At 41.6% G+C, this 24,023-nt stretch overlaps 1 long non-coding RNA gene across 1 annotated transcript; it reads left to right on the top strand.

Moving 5' to 3' along the window:
• Nucleotides 1-588: 588 nt before the first annotated feature.
• Nucleotides 589-18,109, top strand: LOC130541479 (uncharacterized). Its single transcript, XR_008955537.2, has 7 exons — nucleotides 589-759; nucleotides 6,350-6,453; nucleotides 10,853-10,994; nucleotides 11,526-11,664; nucleotides 14,867-14,921; nucleotides 17,389-17,510; nucleotides 17,690-18,109. It is a non-coding gene; the product is annotated as an uncharacterized LOC130541479 (long non-coding RNA).
• The last annotated feature ends 5,914 nt before the right edge of the window (nucleotides 18,110-24,023 follow it).

The following is a 24,023-nucleotide window of genomic DNA, read 5'->3' as shown; positions in this document are numbered from 1 at the left end:
AATAATCTTTGGGTGACAATCACTGCTATGGAGAAAAACAAAGCAGGATATGGAGTGATGAAGATATTCAAGGCTTTCATTTTAGAGCTTAAAGGATCGATTGCAGGGTTGGCTGTTGTGAAAACCAGCAGTTAGAGGGAAAGAAGGAAAACAGCATATATCAATGGGGCTTAGTTGCAGGAAGCAAAAACCACGCCAGCTATTTTAAGCAGAAAGTCATTGTCTAGAGAGAAGCAGGTGTTTACAACGTTGTTGGGAAGGCTGGAGGAGCCGGCTTGCGGGTGCTTCCACATCTGCCACCACCGTAAAGGGAGGAAATCAGGAGCCTGTCACTGGGAATAGTGACTCCGAAGACACATTGTTTTAGCTGAAATCTGTTCATTAGAAAGTTCTGTCACCACCACTTTAATGTCTCTCGACACCCATGCAATCAGTGGCTGAACTTTGAGACATGGCTTCAGAAAGCCCCGGTGTTACCACAATCATGCTTGCCAGTGTTTACAGCCAATCAGTAGGAGGTGGCTTCTGCCTCCATTCTGACTCCCAAATCTCTTGCAAATGCATATAATTGGTTGAACCTAATTCACAGTTAGAACCCCAGCTGCAAGTGAGACGAAAAATGGCTCTCAGAGTTCCCACCTCTGCAGTAGAGGAAGACACTCCAGAAGGAGTTGAGAATGGGTGCTGAGTGCCTCTTCAGGATGTCTGTCACACCTCAGGAAACCTGCCAGGAATACCAAAGGGAGTGAAAAATCCAAGGTAAGAATATCCAGAGAATAAAATCTGCATCCCATACCTTCCAGTGTAGATGGGAAAGCAACATATGTAGTGGGAAGAGAATACGTTTTTTGAAATCAGATAAACCTGGGTTCACTCTGCTCTTATTTGCTGATGACTTTGGGCACATCTCTTTGTATCTATGAGAAGAAGTTTCTTAACATATAAAATGGAGGTATTGACACCTTACTTGCAAGGTGAGAATTAGATAAGATAATGTAAAGTATGAAGTACATTGCAAGCACTCAATTATATCAGCCACACCATCTGCATATAAAATAGCTAAGATCCATATTTTGGAGCACTGATTCCAAACTACCCATCTTCTCCCAGACTTCCATGAATTCAAGATTTGACCACTGAGGATCTCAGAGCTCAGACATGTGACCCCAGTTTCTATATAGCTAAAATTAGTCTTTCCTTCTCTGAGCTATCCCTTTTTTGAGCAAGCCTCATTCTGTTGTCAAGTGGCATAAAAGGAGCTGAGAATTTATTCCTTTCTGGTAGAAGTTGAAGGGGATATAAACCTGCTGGCAGTTAATTTAATTTGATTTTTGTTTTTTAAGACAGGGTCTTGTTCTGTCACCCAGGCTGGAGTGCAGGCTCACTGCAACCTCTGCCTCCTGGGCTCAAGCCATCCTCCCACCTCAGCCTCCTGAGTAGTAGCTGGGAATACAGGTGCATGCCACCATGCCCAGCTAATTTTTTTGTATGTTTTTTGTAGAGACAGAGTTTCACCATGTTGCCCAGGCTTATCTCAAACTCCTGAGCTCAAGTGATCCACCCGCCTCAGTCTCACAAAGTGCTGGGATTATAGGTGTGAGCCACCGTGGCTGGCCAATTTTGTTTTTTAAACAACATAGATTCAAACAAACTTTTTAAGCTTTATAAAGCCACCCAGTAGAATTACATTAACTTTTGATTATTGAAGTGATTCTAATTTGCTTCATTCTGGCCATTGATACAGTTTCCCTTGTGACCAGTTTGCATTATAATTCCCACTAGATCCTGGGATTCATGACATTTTGACTCAGCAATTTTGAAATTGGGAATATTTCAACATATTCATAAAACAGAGCTACAAACATTAAGCTTTTGTGCTTTCTTGGTATCTTTCTACCCTATGCTAGAATCTCACACTCAGGACAGGATGAGGGAGCTTACATGGCAGGTGCTTTGTCAGAACCTAACTTGTGCCAGGCATGAGGGCAGGGCCAGGCCTTCTGTGTTATCTGTTTGCATAAACAGATTAACGTAGGGGCTGAGGAGGCTCCTGGGAAAAGAGCTAGAAGAGCTTGTAGAGAAGGGATCCCAGGAAAAGAATCTAGCCTGAGGATGGGGCCAATTAGGCTCTGAAGGTGGTAGGAGGTGTTCTTGGTACAGTGTCTTGACGGCTGCCTGAACCCGTGAAGACACCTGCCTGCTTCAAGGGGTGTGTGTACCTTGAAGAGAGAATGGCTGGGAGTGTAAAACTGCCACTTCAGGTCCCAGTCACCCCTTGTATTAGCCCGTTTTCATACTACTATAAAGAAATACCCAAGACTGGGTAATTTATAAAGGAAAGAGGTTTAATTGACTCATAGTTCCACATGGCTGGGGAGGCCTCAGGAAACTTACAATCATGGCAGAAGAGGAAGCAGGCATGTCTTACATGGCGGCAGGTGAGAGAAGCCCGTGAAGGCAGAACTGTCAAACACTTACAAAACCATTAGATCTTGTGAGAACTCACTCATTATCTCGAGAACAACATGCAGAAACCACCCCCATGATCTAATCACCTCCCACCAGGTCCCTTCCTCAACAGTGGGGATTATGGGGATTACAATATGAGATGAGATTTGGGTGGAGGCACAGAGCCAAACCATATCACCTATATTAAGCAGAGTTTTCCCTAGCTATTTCTTAGTGGCCTGAGACTGGGTGGCAGATCAAGTAGAAGATGAGAACTTCCCCAGTAATGACAGAGGCATATGGCCCGGTAAAAGTTCCTAGACATTCTGGAATAGGACTGCATCAGTAGATGCTATGGTCTGAATGTTTATGTCCCCTCGAAATTCATATATTGAAACACAATCTCCAGTGCAATAGTATTAAGAGGTGGGGACTTTGAGAGATGATTAGGTCATGAGGACTCCGCCCTTATGAATGGGTTGATGCCCTTATTAAAAAGGCCTAAGGAAGCTTGTTTGCCCCTTTCACCATGTGAGGACAGACAGAAGGTGCCATTTATGAGGAACAGGTCCTCCCCAGACACTGAATTTGCTTACGCCTTCATCTTGGACTTCCCAGCCACCAGAACTGTGAGAAATAAATTTCTATTGTTTATAAATTACCAAGTCTGAGGTATTTTGTTATAGCATCCCAAAGTGACTAAGACAGTAGGGAAAGCAGAAGTCTTAGCTAAGGAATGAAAATTGCCTAAAGGCAGAAAGGCAGTAGGTAGGCCGTTGGCCCAAGCAGTGGCAGCTCCAGGGCTAGGGATGGCAGAAGTGTACTTAGTGGATTGGCACACAAAAGCAGAGAACCCTGGATACTAAAGGTGGAAGGGACCTCAAAAATGGTAGTGGAGGCTGGGCGCAGTGGCTCACGCCTGTAATCCCAGCACTTTGAGAGGCCAAGGTGGGCAGATCACCTGAGGTCAGGAGTTTGAGACCAGCCTGGTCAACATGGTGAAACCCCGTCTCTACTAAAAATACAAAAATTAGCCAGGCATGGTGGCAGGTTCCTGCAATCCCAGCTACTTGAGAGGCTGAGGCAGAAGACTCGCTTGAACCCAGCAGGCAAATGTTGCAGTGAGCCGAGATTGCGCCATTGCACTCCAGCCTGGGCAATAGAGTGAGGCTCCATCTCAAAAAAAAAAAAAAAAAAGGTAGCAGCAGGGGGTGCTGCTATTGAATTCCTGAGGTTTCATAGGCTGGGGTCTCAAGGTTAGGACTTGAATGTTTAGGACAGCTCATGTAGTAGTAATATGACATCATGTGTACCTACAGGTTGGGAAGCCCTGGGACATTGAAGTTACAACTGGATGATAAAAACAGAGTTTTTTCCTTGTGACGTGACCACTGTGATGTAAAGCTGTATCTCCTTCATTTCATCAAGAAATTCTTAAAGTTCTCCCCCAGCTTGCTTTCATCTTTCCCTTCATTGCCAACTCTGTAAGAAGTACCACCCCTTTTCTTTGAATCTGATTCTCCTCCAAGAAGCAATGCTTCTCTGAGGCTTTCACCTTTGCTCACATCAAAGCCCCCACACCGAATAAATACCATCCTTACATGCCCTTCCAGAGACTCCCCTAATGGACGAGCTTCATCCAGCAAAAGATAACTGGGGAAACTTCAGCAAAAGGACTGTTGATGAAAATGTGCTGTATTTGATTGTATACCTAAGACTGAAACAGGGAACATGGTTGGAATTATACTAAGTAAATATGATATGTTCTCACAAAGTAGAAAGAATGCAACTAACTAGTATAGAAGAAGAGGGAAAGTAAAATAATATTGTTTACAATTTTATAGGTATTGGGTGTGAGTTAAATTATACCACTTAAAATGAACAGAACAGACAGTAAAAAGTGAAGTAAGAAAAAAGGACAAAGGTATCATAAAAGATATAAATTCAAAAGTATCGAAATACTTATGCATCAAAACAACTATGGCAAAATTTTACTGATTCAGTATTATGCCTATGAAAATTATTCCGTTCAGTGATTTGGAGAAGAGGGTAAAGAAATGTTTACACATCAGAATCTGTGGAGGGGAGAATGTGTGTCTGGAAAGAAAATGGTATTTTGTCTCATTGGTTTGATTTGTTTTTAGTTATAATATTTCATCTATTTTGAATTTTATAAAAATAACAGTAATGTATGTGATTTTTATGCTGATGAAGAGAAAATGGATTCAAAAAGGTTAAGAAACACTAATCCCAGGGAGCCTCCAGAATAATTGTGGCCATCTGAATTTGAAGCTCCTCACAGAACCCTTAAATTCAACAGGAGCACAAGATAATCACCCATGGTCCATGCCTTCAGCGTTAGTGGAAGATGGAGGATACCACAAATGTTAAGTGACCAATAAGTAGAGAAACAAACACCATATTCCAAATGAACTCCCATCACTTATACCCACTGTAAGCTGTGTGCAGAGAGTGGGAGAAAGAAGACTTAAAATCCCCAGGAAAAAGAGGAAAGAGGCAGAGAAAACTTAGACATAGCATAAACAAAATCACCTCCAGAAAGTAAAAGTTTCACTGCTAAGTGACACATTCACAGCACAGTTAAAGGGAAGGGGATTGAAAATAAGCAGAACCAGAAGTAGCAGCTTCAAAGGAGCATTGCTTCTTGGGGAGAATCACATAAACTAAGAAACAGTAGTGCTCCTTAGAGACTTGATAGTGATGAGAAAGAAGGAGCTAAGAGGGAAAAATGGAGGATCTTGCAGAAATTAGAGAGAAATAAGACATAATGGCCCACTATCCCATTACTACCCATTTCTGCACTGCACTGACAGGAGAGGATATTCCTGAATTAAGAACCTGTCCAAAAAAATTTAAAATAAATTTAAAAAAGCAACCTAATTCCAAAAAGAGCTACTATTAGAAGAACACATACACACACAAATGAGAATCATTACAGTTTAACTGATGAGAATTCTTAACCAAAACCAACCAAAGAGCAGAAGAAAACTGTAACCCAACATTCCAAACTGAAGTAGTTATCTTCAAACAATGGGACGTATTTAGAAAAAAAAAACAAAACCCAGAAACAGAAATTTGATAACTAAGGCCCATAATGGGCACAAAATAGGAAGACATGCAATGAGTTGATTGAGCTATGGAATGAAATTCAAGAAAAATACAAAATCATTTCAAAAATGAAGAATAGATTACAAGGTAGTGAAGGATAATAGATTTGAACATTGAACAATTTCAACATTGAAAAGGGGCAGTAAAATAAGGAAGGGAATAAAGAAGGATGTAAACAGGGTTAAACACAAGTGATTGGAATGGAGGATGGGCAAATAAGATCCAACATACATATGATAGGAGCTCCTGGAGAAGAAAAACAAAGCAATGGAATGGAACTGTAATTCAAGAAAACTTTCCAGAAAGAAGAGAAAATATAATGTATGTATTGAAGAGGCCCACTCTATATCTAGAAAAACTGACCTAGAGAGAATAACTGAGATATTTTTAGTAAACTATGAGGCTTTAAAGGTAAACACACACACACACACACACACACACACACACATAATCCTCAGGGCCTATGTTATTTTCCTGTGGCTGCTGTAACAAATGCCCACAAACTTGGTGGCTTAAAAGAACAGAAATGTGTTATTTCACTTTTGGCCAGAAGTCCAAAATCAAATTGTCAGCAGGGCTATGTCCCCTCCAAAGCCTCCAGGGGAGGATCCCTCCTTGCCTTTTCCAGCTTCCAGTGGCTCCAGGTGTTCTTTTGGCTTGTGAGTGCATGACTCCAAACTCCACCTCTGTCTTCACATGCACTTTTCCTCTTTATCCCTGTCTCTTTCCTCTACTGTCTCTCTCAAATCCCCCCTGCGCCTTTCTCTTATAGGAATACTTGTCATTGAAATTAGGGCCCACCTGGATAATCCATGATGATCTCATCTCAAGATCCTTAACTTAATGACATCTGCAGAGACTGGTTTATCAAATAAGGTAAGATTCACATGTTGCAGGGACTTAGACATAAACATATCTTTTTGAGGCCATTATTCAATCCACTACAGGGCCTCCAGGCAAAGAGCTCAAATTACTTATAAGGGTAAGAATACTAAACTGGCATCAGACTTCTCATAAGCAACAGACAAAGCAAGTCAATAATGGAACAGCCTTTTAAAGGACTTATGAACAGAGTGTGAGCCAATGTTTTTATATCCAGCCAGGCTCTTTCAAGTATCAAGATTAAAGTAAAACAGTTTCAACATGCAATAACTCAGGGATACTGTACACATGTACAGGAGGACTCTCCTAGAGGTTGAGCTTTGAGCAAAACTAGAAAAAATTTAGCAAAAGGACTGGTGGTGAAAATATATTTTGTGGTTGATATGGTCTGGTTCTGTGTCCCACCCAAATCTCATCTTGAATTGTAATCCCCACAGTTTGGGGACGGACCTCCTGGCAGGTGATTAGGTCATGGGGACAGTTTCCCCCATGCTGGTCTCATGATAGTGAGTGAGTTCTCATGAGATCTGATGCTTTTATAAGGGGCTTTTCCCACTTTGCTTGGCACTTCTCTCTCCTGCCACCATGTCAGGAAGGACATGTTCACTTCCCCTTCTGCCATGATTGTAAGTTTCCTGAGGCCTCCCCAGCCACGTGGAACGGTGAGTCAATTTGACCTCTTTCCTTTATAAATTACCCAGTCTCAAGTATTTCTTCATAACAGCATGAAATGAGCTAATACAGTGGAGTATATTGCATGGTGAAAATTTAATATTTTTAATTGTATAGTTAAAACATGGGTGAGGACATGGATTAAAGAGTAGTATATATATATATTATATGTTCTGAAAAGCAAAAATTATGCAATCAAAAAGAAAAGAGAGGGGAAGAGAGAAAGAAAGGAGAAAGCAGAGAAGTAGAATTAACAGTTAGGTAGAAAATGGGTGAAGGAGAAGAGTATAAATGGTCATACCAGACAATAGAATGTTCAGTAAGAAGAAAAGGAAGTTAGAAGGGATTAAAATGGAATAAATACAACCACTGGAACAAACATACAAACATTCTGAAATGCCAAAAGAAATGAAAAAAAAATAAATAGCAAATACAATATGGCAATTAAAGAAGGAAATATGGTAAGTATGACACATGCAGTAATTATAAAATAATATGATACTTGAGACCAAATATATGAGTCATACCAATAAATGGATTGGGCTTCAGTGGTTTCTTCTCTTTTCTTGTTATAGTGATGAATAAGCCAATTCTCAAACTGACCCACAAGGCAAAACCTGACCTCATGCTATATTTAATAGACATACATCAAACATGGTGATTTAAAAGGCCAAAAATGTAAAAAACTGGCAAATATATACCAGAAAAATAAAAACAATAAGAAGGTAGGATAGTGATTATTATATCAGATGAGTCAATTCAGGCCAAAAAGCCTTAAATGAGACAATGAAATACACTATGCAATATTGAAAACCAGGTTTCACAGTTAATGTACAATAATTATGACCATGCACCAAATAACACAGCAACCACCAATATAAAACAGAAATCACACAAAGTGAGAATAGGAATAGAATATTAAACACATTAATAGGAGACTTTAACATCACAGCCAGTACAAGACGGATTGAATGGGAAGAAAATAAAGTTGTTTAAATAACTTAATAATAAAGTAGACCTTATGCATATTCAACACTATGCCCTAGTAATAGAGAATGTATTTTCTTTTCAAATATACATTGATCATTTTGAAAAATTGGCCATATAAGGCCGGGTATGATGGCTAACATCTGTAATCCCAGCACTTTGGGAGGCCAAAGTGGGAGGATCACTTAAGCCTAGGAGTTCAAGATTGCCAATATAGTGGGACCTTGTCTCTACAAAACAAATACAAAAATTAGCCAGGTGTGGTGGGTGCATCTGCAGTCCCAGCTACTCGGGAGGCTGAGGTAGGAGGATAGCTTGAGCCCAGGAGGTTGAGAGTGCAGTGATCTGTGATCACGCATTGCATGATTAGCCTGGGCAACAGAGTGAGACCCTATCTTAAAAAGAAAATTCATCATATATTTGTATTTATGGTTGCATTAAATTAACCTGGATAGGCTTGGTAGACCTCTGCTTTTACTCTAGCTTCTGCCATGGTCTTTTCTAGTATAGTCTGAGTTGCATGCACAAGAAAAACAGTTCTCACTTCAATGTGTGATTAAATCCAAAAGTTGACAAGTTATTCTCTCTGACCTTTTCCAGACACAGCATAACAAGTATCTCCTTTTTAAGCACAGGATGTGGGATGATTGCAAATAAAATGTGCTTTCAGACACAAGTTTCAAGGGATAGATAACTCCTTCACATCTGCAGGCCTAGTTGGAGAAGTATTAATATTTGATGCTTCTGCTCCTGCAAGCCATTTGGTATGCCAGTCAGCTGGGCTGTGTGTTCCGTGCTATGGCCTGTGAGATGTACAATGTCATCACATGGCTATTCGGCAGGGTCAGTGGGAAACATGAGAAATGGTAAGTTAGTTGCATATGAAATATGTGCAGAAAAGAAAAGCTGAGCAGTCCTTCCACAGAGCATGCACAAAGTACTGCTGCTTGTGCTACAACAGTTATGTCATTTATTATAAAGTATATGTTATGGTTAATACTGAGCGTCAACTTGATTGGATTGAAGGATACGAAGTATTGATCCTGGGTGTGTCTGTTGAGGGTGTTGCCAAAGGAGACTAACATTTGAGTCAGTGGGCTGGAAAGGCAGACCCACCCTTAATCTGGGTGGGCACAATCTAATCAGCTGCCAGCACGGCCAAAATAAAAAGCAGGCAGAGAAATGTGAAAAGACTAGACTGGCTTAGCCTCCCAGCCCACATCTTTCTCCTGTGCTGGATGCTTCCTGCCCTTGAACATCAGACTCCAAGTTCTTCAGCTTTTGGACTTAGGCTGGCTTCCTTGTTCCTCAGCTTGCAGACGGCATATTGTGGGACCTTGTGATCCTGTAAGTGAATACTCCTTAATAAACTCCCCTTCATATATATATATATATGTATATATATGTGTATATATATGTATATATACACATATATGTATACATGTATATATATAGGTATATATACACGTGTATATATATAGGTATATATACACGTGTATATATATAGGTATATATACACGTGTATATATATAGGTATATATACACGTGTATATATATAGGTATATATACACGTGTATGTATATAGGTATATATACACGTGTATGTATATAGGTATATATACACGTGTATATAGGTATATATACACGTGTATATAGGTATATATACACGTGTATATATATAGGTATATATACACGTGTATATAGGTATATATACACGTGTATATATATAGGTATATATACACGTGTATATATATAGGTATATATACACGTGTATATATATAGGTATATATACACGTGTATATATATAGGTATATATACACGTGTATATATATAGGTATATATACACGTGTATATATATAGGTATATATACACGTGTATATATATAGGTATATATACACGTGTATATATAGGTATATATACACGTGTATATATATAGGTATATATACACGTGTATATATATAGGTATATATACACGTGTATATATATAGGTGTATATATACACGTGTATATATATAGGTGTATATATACACGTGTATATATATAGGTGTATATATACACGTGTATATATATAGGTGTATATATACACGTGTATATATATAGGTGTATATATACGTGTATATATATAGGTATATATAGGTGTGTATATATAGGTGTATATATAGGTGTGTATATATAGGTATATATAGGTGTATATATAGGTATATGTGTGTATATATACACCTATATATACCTATATATATACCTATACATAATATATACCTATATACACGTATATATACCTATATATGTATATATACACCTATATATATACCTATATATACCTATGTATATACCTATATATATACCTATATATAGGTATATATATACCTATATATACCTATATATACCTATGTATATACCTATATATATACCTATATATACCTATGTATATACCTATATATATACACATATATATACCTATGTATATACGTGTATATATATATACCTATATATATATATACACACCATTAGTTCTGTCCCTCTAGGAAACCCTAATATGGTATATACCTACACCATTTATTTTGTTATTTAGTAATTCCTTTTTTCTTTTATGAGAAACAATTTTGGCAAAATGAGCTCTTAAAAAAATGCATGCATGCTCGATGAAAAAGTATTACTGTCTTTTGGCACTCAAGTAGTTCATAATAAATAATGTAATTTGCACAAAACGTTTGAAGATGTTTGCCATCCAACAGGGACTGTGGCTATATCGCTGACCTCAAGAAAACCTGCGGACAAAATCTGCTAAAGAAGTATCAGCATCTATTTCAAAAGTTAGCCATTATTTTAAGAAGACTGTGCTGGAAGACGGGTATTTAACACAAACAGATGCAAAAGGTACATTTCCGTGTCACTGTGAAGCAGTGCTGGCTCCTTATTTAATCGGACATCTGCTCTTCCAAGTGCATTTTTTCTGCTTGCAATAGTGGCTCCCAGGGAAGGGCTGGGGGTACTGATGGGCCTGACGGTGGGTGGAAAAACCCAGGCCTTCGGTGTGCCATGCAGCAATGTTCAGCAATGTAAAAAATGAGGCCTTTTCCTATAAAGGAAATCAACCCAGGTAAGTCAGGTTTATCTGAAAGGCTTTGTGCCGAGAGAGGGGTTACATGTGGAGGATTTCATGGCCAGAAATGAGAGGAAAGGGTTTCTAGCTGACCCAGTAGGCGGGGGTGGGGGGTGGTATTCTTGTTTTCTTTTGGAGGGGACAGGGTCTCACTCTGTCACCCAGGCTGGAGTGCAGTGGCGCCATCTCGACTCACTGCAACCTTCGCCTCCCAAGCTCAAGCAATCCTTCGACCTCAGCTTCCAGAGTAGCTGGGATTACAGATGCACGCTACCATGCCCGGCTAATTTTTGTATTTTTTGTAGATACGGGGTTTCACCGTGTTGACCAGACTGATTTTGAACTCCTGGGCTCAATCGGTCCACCTGCCTCGGCCTCCCAAAGTGCTGAGATTATAGGTGTGAGCCCCTGCGCCTGGCCAGGGATGCCGTTCTTCACTCTCCAGTAAGCAGAATGGCTCCAGAAGGGAGGGCGAGGGCTAAGGGGCAGAGGCCTGAAGTCCTGTTTGCTTTATCTTCTGGTTTCAGTGTGTGTGCAGGGCTGCGAGCGCTGGCAGGGGCATCTGGCTGCCCGAGGCACACACGGGTCATGCTCACTCTCACGCTGGGGCTCTGAGCGAGGGTGACACTGAGCCCAGATGCGGTGACTCTTTCTTCCAGAGCTTTGAGTAAATTTCTTCCAGAGACATCTGCATCTTGGCGCGGCTTGGCTTTGCCCTCCTGTATAGGTTCTTGTTATTTATTTCCGGAATTTCCGGAGTGGGGCATTTACTCTTCATTTTAAAGGACTGGCTGGGTGGGAATTGTTTCAGAGGCGGCAAGGCACAGCTCTTACTGGTAAAACAGAAAGGGAAGGGCATTTGTGTGGGGACTTTTAACCACAATGAAAAGGTTGTTTGCTTTATAGCTATTAAAAAGAAGGGGAAAACCTCCCACCAAAAAGCAAAATAACAACACACATGAGCACACAAAGCTGCAAAATTCTTGGATAGGATTAATTTCGAATTCCTTGATTAGATTCAAGTTGGTGTTTCACAATAGCCACATCATTACTAATTCAAAGGAAGTTCAAGGCCTTGGGAAAGAAAGCCTCCATCTCTTAGCACAGCCGTGAAAATATGCATTTTCCTGTAAGCCTTCAGAAAATGACGTCTGAGCTAGAAGAAATTAACCTAACGGCAGTTCAGGCAGGAAGCTTAAAATAAGCTTAACTGTTGTCTTCTTCCTTTTTAGGTTGGTTTCCCTCCAAGCTGGGATTTGAACTCTCTTATCTCCAGGGTTAGGGTTGGAGACGGAGTTGTAAGGACAGAAAGGGAAGAGGAATACACACATTTTTAGCTGACGGGCTTGGCCCCAGCTTTGCAGGCTAACTGAAACTCCCAAGGCCTTGAGATTTTTGAAAACTGCCATATTTCCTCTAGTTGAAGACTCGTTTTATATTTTTTCACATGTTAACATTTATGAAATTGGGATGTGTAATGTATGCCCTGTCAAAAAATTTTCCAGCAGCCATTTAGAGGAGTGACACACCAACGTGGCCTGCCTGGCCTGTGGCCACACCTCCTTAGCCAGCTTCGTGGAAGTATCTGTTCATCCATTTTGTCATTTTGTTTTGTTATTTTCATTGGTGGCACAGCACCCTGTTAACTTAGATTCATGCCCCTAATTGCCACTGAAAGTGTCTTTCACAAAGATAACTCTGCTTTACAGCATTGGAGCAAAAGTCACCATGCGTGCAAAAGATTGCCTGGCACATGCCAGGCATTAGGCATCGCCCCCACTGCACAGAGTAAATGACACACTTTTCAAAGCAAGGGGAAATTGGTATGACTACTTCATGCACCATTAAAAACAAAAAACTATTATTCAGGCTCCAAAATCTTTAAAAGCTTCTAGTGATTTTCAAAAGAAGCTGCTTAATGTTTATCTTTAAAATAAGGAAAAACAGAATTATAAGTTTAGCTGAAGAGGAAATGCCAATAAACCACTAGGATTCTCTATGATGCCCTCAAATTACATTGTCAATCTTAAGTGTGCTGACGAGGCCAAGCTCATAAGCATGGCCGGAAACTGGCATTCTCCATACCGCTGTGAGTAACTGTGGGTGTCCAAAATCATGTGGAAGAATATTTAGTCTCTGATAATGAAACAGGCCAGAGTTAAACTTTGGTAATGAAAGCAGCATATAATGGCATGGATAAGTGAATTCTAAAGTCATTTAAGAAGACACACAGTAAGATGTGCCTCTCTCTCTCTCTCTCTCTCTCTCTCTTTCTCTGTCTCTTCCTTTCTTTTCCTCCCTTTTTTCTTTCTTTATTTTTGGCGGGGGACAGAGTTTCATTCTTGTTGCTCAGGCTGGAGTTCAATGGCACGATCTTGGCTCACTGCAACCTCTGCCTACTGGATTCAAGTGATTCTCCTGCCTCAGCCTCCCGAGTAGCTGGGATTACAGGCATGCGCCACCACGCCCGGCTAATTTTGTATTTTTAGTAGAGACAGGGTTTCTCCATGTTGGTCAGGCTGGTCTTGAACTCTTGACCTCAGGTGATCCACCTGCCTCAGCCTCCCAAAGTGCTGGGATTACAGGCGTGAGCCACCGCGCCAGGCCCCTCCCTTCTTTGTTTCTAATCTCTCTTCCTTCCTTCTTTTCTTTCTTTCTCCCACTGAAATGCTGCTATTAAATTGATAGAGTATCTTATAATTGATGGTATCTTAGAATTGGGGAAATAGAGTGTTTGTCAGGCTGCTTGACTTAGCAGCTGAGGGTTGAAGGGATGGAGGTAATTTCAAATCAGCGAGATTACTGGATTTCTTTTTAAAAGGTGCTGATGAGATAGAATCACCATAACAGAGTCAAGCGCAGATAAAAAAGATCAGCAAAGGCCAGGTTCCCTCAACTTATTTTGAATGGATGGAGAAATGGTGAATCTTGGGTTTGTGAGTATGACCAGTGGGTCATACGGGCAGAAAAGCAAGCGGCAGTCTCAAAAGCAGAGGGCATTTAGAATCCAAGGTTCAAGCTGGAAGAGATCTTGGTCACCTCCTTGTTGAATGCCTCAATTGAATGGATGAGGAAAATGGGCTCATATGGCAGAAATAATCTGTAGAGCTAGGACAGGATCCTAGGTGTCCAGCCCCCTGTTCTACGGATTTTCATTTGGAGAAGTCAGTCATGTACCTGCCTCAGGGCCTTTGCACCTCTTTTCTCTTTGCCCAGATCATTCTTCCCCTAAATAGCCACATGGCTTTCTTCCTCATCTCCTTCAAGTTTTTGCTTAAATTTCAGTTTGTCAATGAGGTCTTCTCTGACCATTTAGACCAGAATATGCCACCTTAAAATATGACTATGGAAGACCAGAATATGCCACCCCAAAATATGCTTCTTGGGCATAAGGATTATTTTGAGCTGATTATTTTGAGAAACTGCAGACACAGGAGTTCTAATCTGAAAACAGATCCCTGTGCAGGGGAAATCTACATCTATAAAGGAAGTCTCTGCTTGTAAGAGTATCTCCCTCTCAGTATCAGGGCAAGAAGGATGCGTGGAAGTCACTGGAGACTCTTGTCAATGAAGCAGGTGCTGACTTAATTCTGCAAAACAAACCTTACCCTTGTCTACCCTGAGTTTCCTGGTGACCTCCCCACAGCACTCCAACCAGCAATGCAGGAGAGCTGAGGTCTCGGCATCCTCATTCACACCTGGTATTGCCAGTTCTTTCTTTTTAATGTTAGCCATTCTCATAGGTGTTTGTATTTTCAACTTACACTTCCTTAATTACTGATGATGTTGATCTTTTCATGTTTAATAGGGTGGAAACAAAGTTAAACAGATTTCTCTACTGCAGCAGGACTCAGAGCTTTTTCGAATTGCCTGACGGGCAGATTGCTGGGAATTCTTTTTCTATGGTCAAGTAAAGATTACAAGGCTAGAATTCCAGCGAAGCTATTTTGGCAAATACTGACCTACATGATTGAAGGGGTCCAGAATATGCCACCCCAAAATATGCCACTTTGACATACGGTTTATTTTGGGCTGCAAGCGATTGAAAATGAGCAGATGCAGGATGAATCCTCTGCTCTCTTTTTCTACCTGAAAACAGGGCGTAACATTCCCTTTGTGGAAGGTGTTCCTCGACTCCCATAGCAGGAAGTGTAGAGCAACTCTTACCATCAAAGATGGACAGTCAGCACTGAGATGAGTCTGCATAGACAAACTTTTTTTTTTTAAAGTTTGTTCCATTAATCTCCCCCATGTATTTGCTAGTCACTTTCCCACAACGTATCATCCCTTTCCTTTGTTAAGATGATATATACGTCCCTGAGCCTAATCACTTGGCATTTCACTACTTTTCTGTGAACTCCTATGCACGTAAAAATATAAATACATTTGTATTCCTTTTCTCCTGTTAACCTGTCTTGCGTCAGTGAAATTTACAGGCTCCAGCCATTCAACTTATGGGACAGAAGAAAGTTTTTCCTCCCTAACGTGATCAAGCACATATTCTTCTAGAAAGCATTTCATCCCTTTCCAAGCAATTCATTTCATATTACTTCCTTCTGATTTCCCTTCATAACAGAAACATTTTGGGGTTATCAACTATGCTACCTTCAAGCCTTTGCTCATGCTATTCTATCTGCTTGGAATGCCTTTCCCTTTTTCCTCTTCTCACTTAATCTACCCAGCCTTTCCAGTCTTCCTCCTGCCTCTTCTGTCAGAAATGAGGCAGGAATAATACAGGGTGGTCGCAGAAGAATAGAAAATTCTAGGCAGGCATTTCACAGGACTAGCAAAAGGAAACTGTTGAAATAGCCACAGGAGCTAGGGGCTGATAGGACCCTGAAAAAACTAGGGTGTAGGCCAAGCTGGCTAAGACCGACTAGACCCAACATGGTGCTGGATTTGACTCAGGTTTCTCTTAGGCCCTCATTATTCATTCATTAACATACAAATCACATACCCACCAGTGCCATGACAGTTCCAGGAGCACCCATATTTGGTGTAAAAGTGGGTGGCACCACAGTTCTGAGAAATCTCCACCTTTTTCGAGGAATTTTCATGAATATTCCACCCCTTGGTTAAAGAAACTCATAAAAGTAGCAGCTCCAAACACCCTTGCGCACAACTTTCTCTGGAGTCCGCCTGCCCTCCCCTATCTTGAGTGTGTACTTTCACTTTGCAACAAATCTCTGTACTTTCACTATTTTCTGACTCATCCTTGAATTTCTTCTCCCGATGATATCAAGCACCTGGGCACTGGCTGGGGTCAAGGTCCCACTTGTGTTTGGGGACCTGCCCAGCCCACCGGTATCATGACTGGGCCACTCATGGGACTCATGATCAGATCCTGACTAGCTTTTTTCTATATTTTCCCAAAGGAGTTCTGCTCCATTTTTCTAACTAAATAGTTAGTGGAAGGCCCTAGTACCCTAGACCTTTTAAAAAGTCCCTTGATACATTGAGCTGAGCATAGCTATTGCTTACAAACATTTACTGAATTCGTACACAGTAAATCAACAGGCATTTATGTCAGCTCACTTAAACGTTAGCTCTTCATTTAGCCAGCTACCAAGAATAAATGTCAAAAAGAGAACTTTGTAATTCCTGGCTAAAAGGGGAGAAGACATTTAATTGGAAATTATGGAGCTCACAGCTGGCTTTCTTGGAACTTATAGATGAAATTAAAAGTGTATGGCCAAGCCTACCAACAAAACCCCCAAACCATTACTTCTCCTTTGACACATCATTCATGAAATGAAGGAATTAGAGAGATCACCCAGTCCACACTTATCTCCAAGCTGAATTGCACCCAAGGCTGGAAGAAACAAATGGAGCCCATGGCATTCAAATTTCTGTGCCCTTCTCTCCTCTCCTTGGTTCTCTCCCATGTTTTGTCAAACTTCCCACACCCAGCTCCTTAACCAAAGGGACTGGCTAGGTCAGGCAGAGGTTGAGTCAAGAGTGCTCAGGTGTCCCAGGATGACTGTCAAGAGTGGTGGCAGCTCTCCTATGTCTCAGCCCCCCAGGAGCACCTCAGCCCTGCAACGGCATCAAACTGGGTGGCACACACTAGTATGGAGCCAGAAATCAGTCAGTGGGAATATGATGCACCCAATTTTACAGTGACTGTGTCCTGAAACTCCCTGTCCTTTGTTCTTTCAACAAATATAGATTGAGCAGCCATTATATATCAGGCACTATAGGAGTTCCTGGAGGATACTGGTCTGAAGTTAGCATGATCTTGACTCAAGAAACTTATAGTCCTGATAAGAACTTCCACCAGAATTCCAGATGTAAGTCATGTTTCCTGGGTTATGCTATTGGTGGTGATGGTGGGGGAGGGAAGGAGGGTGGGTTGAAATAATAGCCTACGAGTAGTCACAGATTTGTATGGCTTTGACTCCCAGGCATAGGAGTTGGGAGTTTTGAGGGTCATCAGTATATGAAGTTCTTTGATCTTCTTGGCTTCCAGAAGGCAGCACAGGCCTTGCTGTTTGCCCATGCCCATGCGGTCAGCTCTCTTGGGTACCGTGGCATGCAGATGCAGACACTCACCCAAGACACCGTGTAGTGCTGATTACTGGCTGAAGACACTGAATATCTGATATAGTTTGGATGTTTGACCCCTCCAAATCTCATGTTGAAACTAGATTCCCAGTGTTGGAGGTGGGGCCTGGTGGGAGGTGTTTGGATTGTGGGATTGGATCCCTTATGGCCATCTTGGTGCCATCCTTGTGGTAATGAGCAAGTTCTTTATCTACTAGTTCCTGAGCGATCTGGTTGCTAAAAAGAGTCTAGCAGCATCATCCGCTCCCTCTCCTCTCTTACCATGTGATATGCACACACCGGCTACCCTTCGCCTACTGCTCCAGCACCACGCTTCATGTACAGCCTGTAGAACTCTGAGCCAAATAAACCTCTTTTCTTTATAAATTATTGACTTTCAGGTATTTCTTTATAGCGACAGGAATAGACCAAGACAATATCTATCTATCATCTATCTATCTGTCTCCCCACTCCCACTTCTGTGACAGGAGACTTATCACCTAGTCCTGCCCTCTACCCAAGCTTCTGTGACCATCCCCCACTCAAATCTGCCCCAACAGTAACCTCAAGTGGGCTTGAGTCCTTGTCACCCCAATTTGCACTAATTTTGTTTCCTATGCTTCAGAATTGTACTTGTTAATATATAAAAATATTCAGGCTGCCCTAGTTTATGTAACACCTTTGAGAGGTGGCAGTGAGCAACCGCTTCCGCCAGGTGCACACAGCCCCCCACCAGTGTGCAGGGTCTGGTCAGTGGAGGACAGCCTAGGTTGCAGCTGAATCTTACCTCATCAGGGCACAGCCAAGCCAGGTCCTGAAGGCATGGCCCCTGGCTGGATTATTGTGAGGCAGTAGACACCTTCACAGCTATTTGCCTTATCTTTATGACTGTTTCCCAAAGGTGTCCCTGACTTGAGCTCAAAGGAAGGTCTCTCAGGGCCGCCCATCCTGACTTTCTGGTCACACCACAAATGACCCTCCCAAGGGTCACATCTTCACTAAACACACCTGGCCCCCTCCAGACCCCACCATTGCTACAAGCCTGAGGCAAGAGGGTACCACACTTCTCTTCTCTGTCTCAACTCATCCACATGGGCCTGGCTGTCACTAATTCCTCACAGCATGGCTGAGACCACAGTGTAATGTTTAACAGGGTTTCATCAGAGGTCAAGGCTAAAGGAAGGAATATAAAACCACGAGGGTACCACACTTCTCTCCTTTGTCTCAACACATCCACATGGGCCTGGCTGTCACTAATTCCTCACAGCATGGCTGAGAACACAGTGTAATGTTTAACAGGGTTTCATCAGAGGTCAAGGCTAAAGGAAGGAATATAAAACCACACAGGGGTGTTCTGGCTATACGATAACCTCACAAAGACATGGTATCAATGTATTTCCCAAAGTCTGGTTTCAAAAAGTCTTGGGATGCAGCATTACACATGGGCTTGCTGTGACAAATACACATACTCCTGGACTTACGATGGGGTGCCATTCAGACAAACCTGTTGTAAATATCACAGCTTAGCTCAACTCCCTTAAACATGCTCAGAACATACATCAACTTTGCTGGGCAGAATCACGTAGCAACACAGGACAACGTAGAGTGTCAGTCATTCACCCTCACGACTGTGGCGGACTGGGAGCTGCGGCTCACTGCCACTGCCCAGCATGGAGAGGGAGTATCATACTGCACATCACTAGCCTGGGAAAAGAGCAAATGGCAAAATTCATTCCAAGTATGGCTTCTGTTGAACGCATGTCACTTTTACACCATCATAACATCAAAAAATCGTAAGTTAGAGACCATCTACTTAACAGAGATTTCAATGAAATAGTGCCTTAGATTGTGAAGTATATATTAATTCATTGCATTATTAATTAGGATTTAAATTACTAATGTACTGTCACAGCAGCCTTTCTTGGTAGAACCTCTGTGGACTGGGCTAGAGGCGCTGTGCTGATTTTCGGGCAGAGCTGATCTTGTTCCTGCAGCTTCAGGATGGGTTGTAAGGAAGGTGAAAGAACAACGTGCAATATGGCAAGTTGCAACATGGTCACAAATTCTTTGGCACTTTTCCCATCAAGAGGTAGGGGCTGTGTCCACTCCCCTGGATTCTGGGTCTGCTTTAACCAATAGAGAATGGCAGAAGTGGTACCGTATGACTCCCAAGGCCAAGTCATGGAAGGCAATCTAGACTTGCATTGTTGCCTGGTAACATCTGCCCTTGGGGCCCTGAACTTCCCTGTGAGCGGTCCCTGGAGCCTGAGGCCACCATGCTGCAGTGACCACAGGTAGATGCTCTGGTCACCAGCCCCAACTCAGCCAGCCGCCAGCCAGCCCAACTCAAAGACTGGACATAGGAGCCAAGATGTTGCCAGGTCAATGGATCATCCAGCCCCATCCATCCTAGCCCCAGCCATGGGACTCAACACAGCTGAGGCCCCAGACATCACGGAGAAGAGCCATGCCTTCTGTTCTCTTTCCAAATTCCTGACCTACAGAATCTGGGAGCATAAGGATGAAATGGTTGTTTCATGGTTTTTTATGCAACAATAGGTGAGTGAAACATGCAACCTCTTCTCAATCACTTCCTTAGCCTTAAGAATTAAATCCTACATCCTTAGCTCTCCAAGTAGAAGACTGGACAAGTCATGCTGCTTATTTTTCCTTCTTTCATTTCAGTTGCAGTGGGAACTAGTTTTGCAGGCCTGTTCGCTTCCCAGGGCTGTTGTAAGAAGTTACCACAAACTTGGTGGCTTAAAATAACAAAATGTAAGACCCTGGGAAGAACCTTAGAATGTGTTCAAATGGTCATAGGTTTATAAAATTTGCAAAAGTAAGACACTTAAGCAATGGAGACTGCTGGTTATTTCCATTCTTGCTTCCTCTCTGTTTCTGTTTTCCTTGCGTGGGTGCTGGGAGTGGCCCGGGGTGTTTTTCCATATTTGCTTTAGTGGAGTTCAAGTTAGAGATATATTTAGTTTTGGTTAAATGGGACCTATTTATGTGGTTTTCTGACAATTTCACATATAGCTGAGTTATGAATAACCATCCTGATGAGGAATGACTTCCAGGAATACTCCCTGAGCCCACTGGGCTGATTTTCCTGATGTCAAGACATAAATGTGCAGCGTCAGAGAACGCAGGGCAATTGATACCAGCCCTGGAAGTGTGTGGGGAAGGGGAGGAAAAACAATGTTTGAAATATGTGGAGCCAGCAGCTCGTCTGTGGAAAATTCTTCCAGCCATCACAGGATAAAACTGTTGGTAGAGGACTTGATTCTTAATGATGCTTATTCAAAAGTGTAGTTCTCCCCAGTTCAGAATAACCTTGGGGATATAGTTTAGATACATGTCCTCACCCAAATTGCATATTGAAATATAATTCCTATGTTGGAGGTGGGGCCTGGTGGGAGGTGATTGGATCCTGATGGCAGATCATGAATGGTTTAGCACCATCCCTCTTGGTACTGTCCTCATGATAACAAATGAGTTCTTGTGAGCTCTGGTCATTTAAAAGTATGTATCACCTCCCCCTTGCTCTCTTGCTCCCGTTCTGGCCATGTGACATGCCTAGCCCCACTCGCCTTCCACCATGATTGTTAATCGCCTGCGGCCTCCCTAGAAACTGAGCAGATGCCAGCACCATGCTTCCTGTATAGCCTATGGAACTGTGAGCCAGTTAAATCTATTTCCCTTATAAATTACCCAGTCTCAGCTATTTCTTTATAGCAATGTGAGAACAGACTAATATACTTAGTAATGCAGAGTATACAATTGTAAGTTCATCATATTTATATTTTTAGCTTTTGATAGGAATTGCATGAACCAGAATTGTCAGACTTTCTATATTTACTGGCCAGAAATCTGTAGCATTACTATAAATAATAAACATGTCTACAAAAGCTCCTGTATGAAAGGCCGTAGGGATTTCCCGAAACTTGACAACAACCCAAATATGTGTATGACATCATTAAGAATGAATTGTGAAGCCAAAAGAAACTTTTCCAAGCCTCTTGATAATAAAAAACAAATTTTGACCAAATATGCTGGAGAAAAGGCTGCGTTATATTTCCATTCTCCATACTTGGTCTTAGCCAAAAGTCTGAGAAGCAATTATATTTCTTTTATAATTTCTTTTGTAAATTATATTTACAAAATTATAAAATAGGCAGCTAATAAACATATGGAAAAAGTATGATAGAGATGTTTTAAGCAGTTATTTAAAGAAAAATCTTAATTTTTTGGACTTCATGTTTGTGTTATTTGCCATTTTTTAAAAAATTATTTATTGTCTTGTGTTCTTTTCTTATTCTAAATATTAACACTCATATCTAATTTTATATTTATAATCTTACTTTTTTTCCTTAAACAGGATGCCTCAAATTTTATAAGCTTTGGGATCCCACAAATCCTGAATCTCCCTGTCTCCTTCTTTAACCCACCCAAACCGGACTGGAATTTCTATTTTTCCCTCCTCTACTTTCCCATATTGAGGACCTGACCTGGGAAGAAGGTAGCCTGCACTGTTATCTAACTTGATAGATAGTTGTTGACCAGGGCAAAACGTTTATGCTAGGTTTTCTTTGGATTTACTTTTTTGGAGCTCAAAGCATGAATGAGCTTTGATGTAGTGGCAGAAATGCTGCTTGGGCAGGGAGTCACGCCTCATTCATTCTTCAGTGGGGAAAGGGCTGATGAGTGGGTTTGTGGATAACAGGGGAGGCAATAGCATGGGTTCCCAGACTTTAAAGAGGCCTATTAAATCGAAAGTTATCCTGGGTTTTGGAGCAAGGGAAATAAAACTTCCTTTCTATTTTCAAACAATTTCATGCATCCATGACAAAGAAATATTGAAGATGTGGCCTCTTGGGAACTGGGAGCACCAGAAGTTGATTTTATGTAACATTTTCAGAAATAACTGTGGAATAGAATTGTTCAGTGAATTTTCCAAGTCTACAGTGTCATCAAAATCTTTCATTAATTGAATAACGATGTTAAACTGTAGAAAGACCTTTCAAGATCCCAAGAATGGGTAAAATGATGTTGGATTCCCTTAGCCCTGCAATATGAAGTTAGGTGAATGAGGGAAAGCAGCCAAGCAGCTCAGACCCTGCCTCTAACATAATTTCACCTGTGACTCTTGTTATACCCTAAAGACATGCGCTGGAAGGAATCCTAACACAGGCCTGTGGGTATTATTGGGAAGGACAAGGAAAACAGAAAAGGGGTAGCACTTAAAACAGAAAATCAATGAGTCCCTGCTCCTGACATGTGCCAGTTGCCCCCATGAAGTTAGGGGAGCAGAGAAAGAAACCAGTGTGATTGAATGGATCTTCAAATGGAGAACATATGTTGTTACATGTTTACTTGTTCACAGCAGTATCTTTAAGTCTGAAAAATGGAAAGCTTCCAGGTCACAAAGAATGCGAAGGAACTCAGTAAAAGCTAAGGATCCTATGATGTGTGGGAATTTATGGGCAAATTCTCGAAGCTCAAAGGAGGTAGCTTACAGGCCGATGAGGGTATGTACTATCTCACACTGTGGAGAGCAGGCTCTGGGGACTCTGGCACGTGAACAACAACAACAACGTAGGGTAGGGAAGGGCTGTGTGTGTAAACAAATAAACAACCTCTGCGTACATATCATTATTTTTTCCTAGTCCCAAGGATTCCTCAGATGCCTCGGAGGGAGGAATAGGAACTTCAAAGTGATGCTCAGCTGTGCGAGGAAATGTGAAGTCTGTTATTCAGAGAAGTGAGAAAGAGCCTGTCTTTGGAAGCAGGACCTGGGTTTGAATCTAAGCTCAGCCGCTTACTACCCTCTGTGGACTTAACCTCTCTGAATTTCAATTTTCTTATCTGTAGCATGGCCATGAGAATCCTTTTCTCCACAAACTCACAAGATGTTGTCAGGATTAAATAAGATAACATATCTAGGACTTGATAGACTGCAGTCAATAGATGACCAATCTTTTTTTTTTTTTTTTTTTTTTTTTTTTGAGACAGAGTCTCCCTCTGTCGCCCAGGCTGAAGTGCAATGTCACGATCTCAGCTCAGTACAACCTCTGCCTCCCGGGTTCAAGTGATTCTCCTGCCTTAGTCTCCGAGTAGCTGGGATTATAGGCACCCACCACCACGCCCAGCTAATTTTTTTGGTATTTTTAGTAGAGATGGGGTTTCACCATGTTGGTCAGGCTGGTCTCGAACTCCTGACCTCAGGCGATCCACCCGTTTCAGCCTCCAAAAGTGCTGGG

The sequence above is a fragment of the Pan paniscus genome, chromosome 3 (assembly GCF_029289425.2).
Source record: "Pan paniscus chromosome 3, NHGRI_mPanPan1-v2.0_pri, whole genome shotgun sequence".
NCBI lineage: Eukaryota > Metazoa > Chordata > Mammalia > Primates > Hominidae > Pan > Pan paniscus.
The sequence above is the reverse complement of the archived record's forward strand: the minus strand, read 5'-3'. Positions and strand labels throughout refer to the sequence as shown.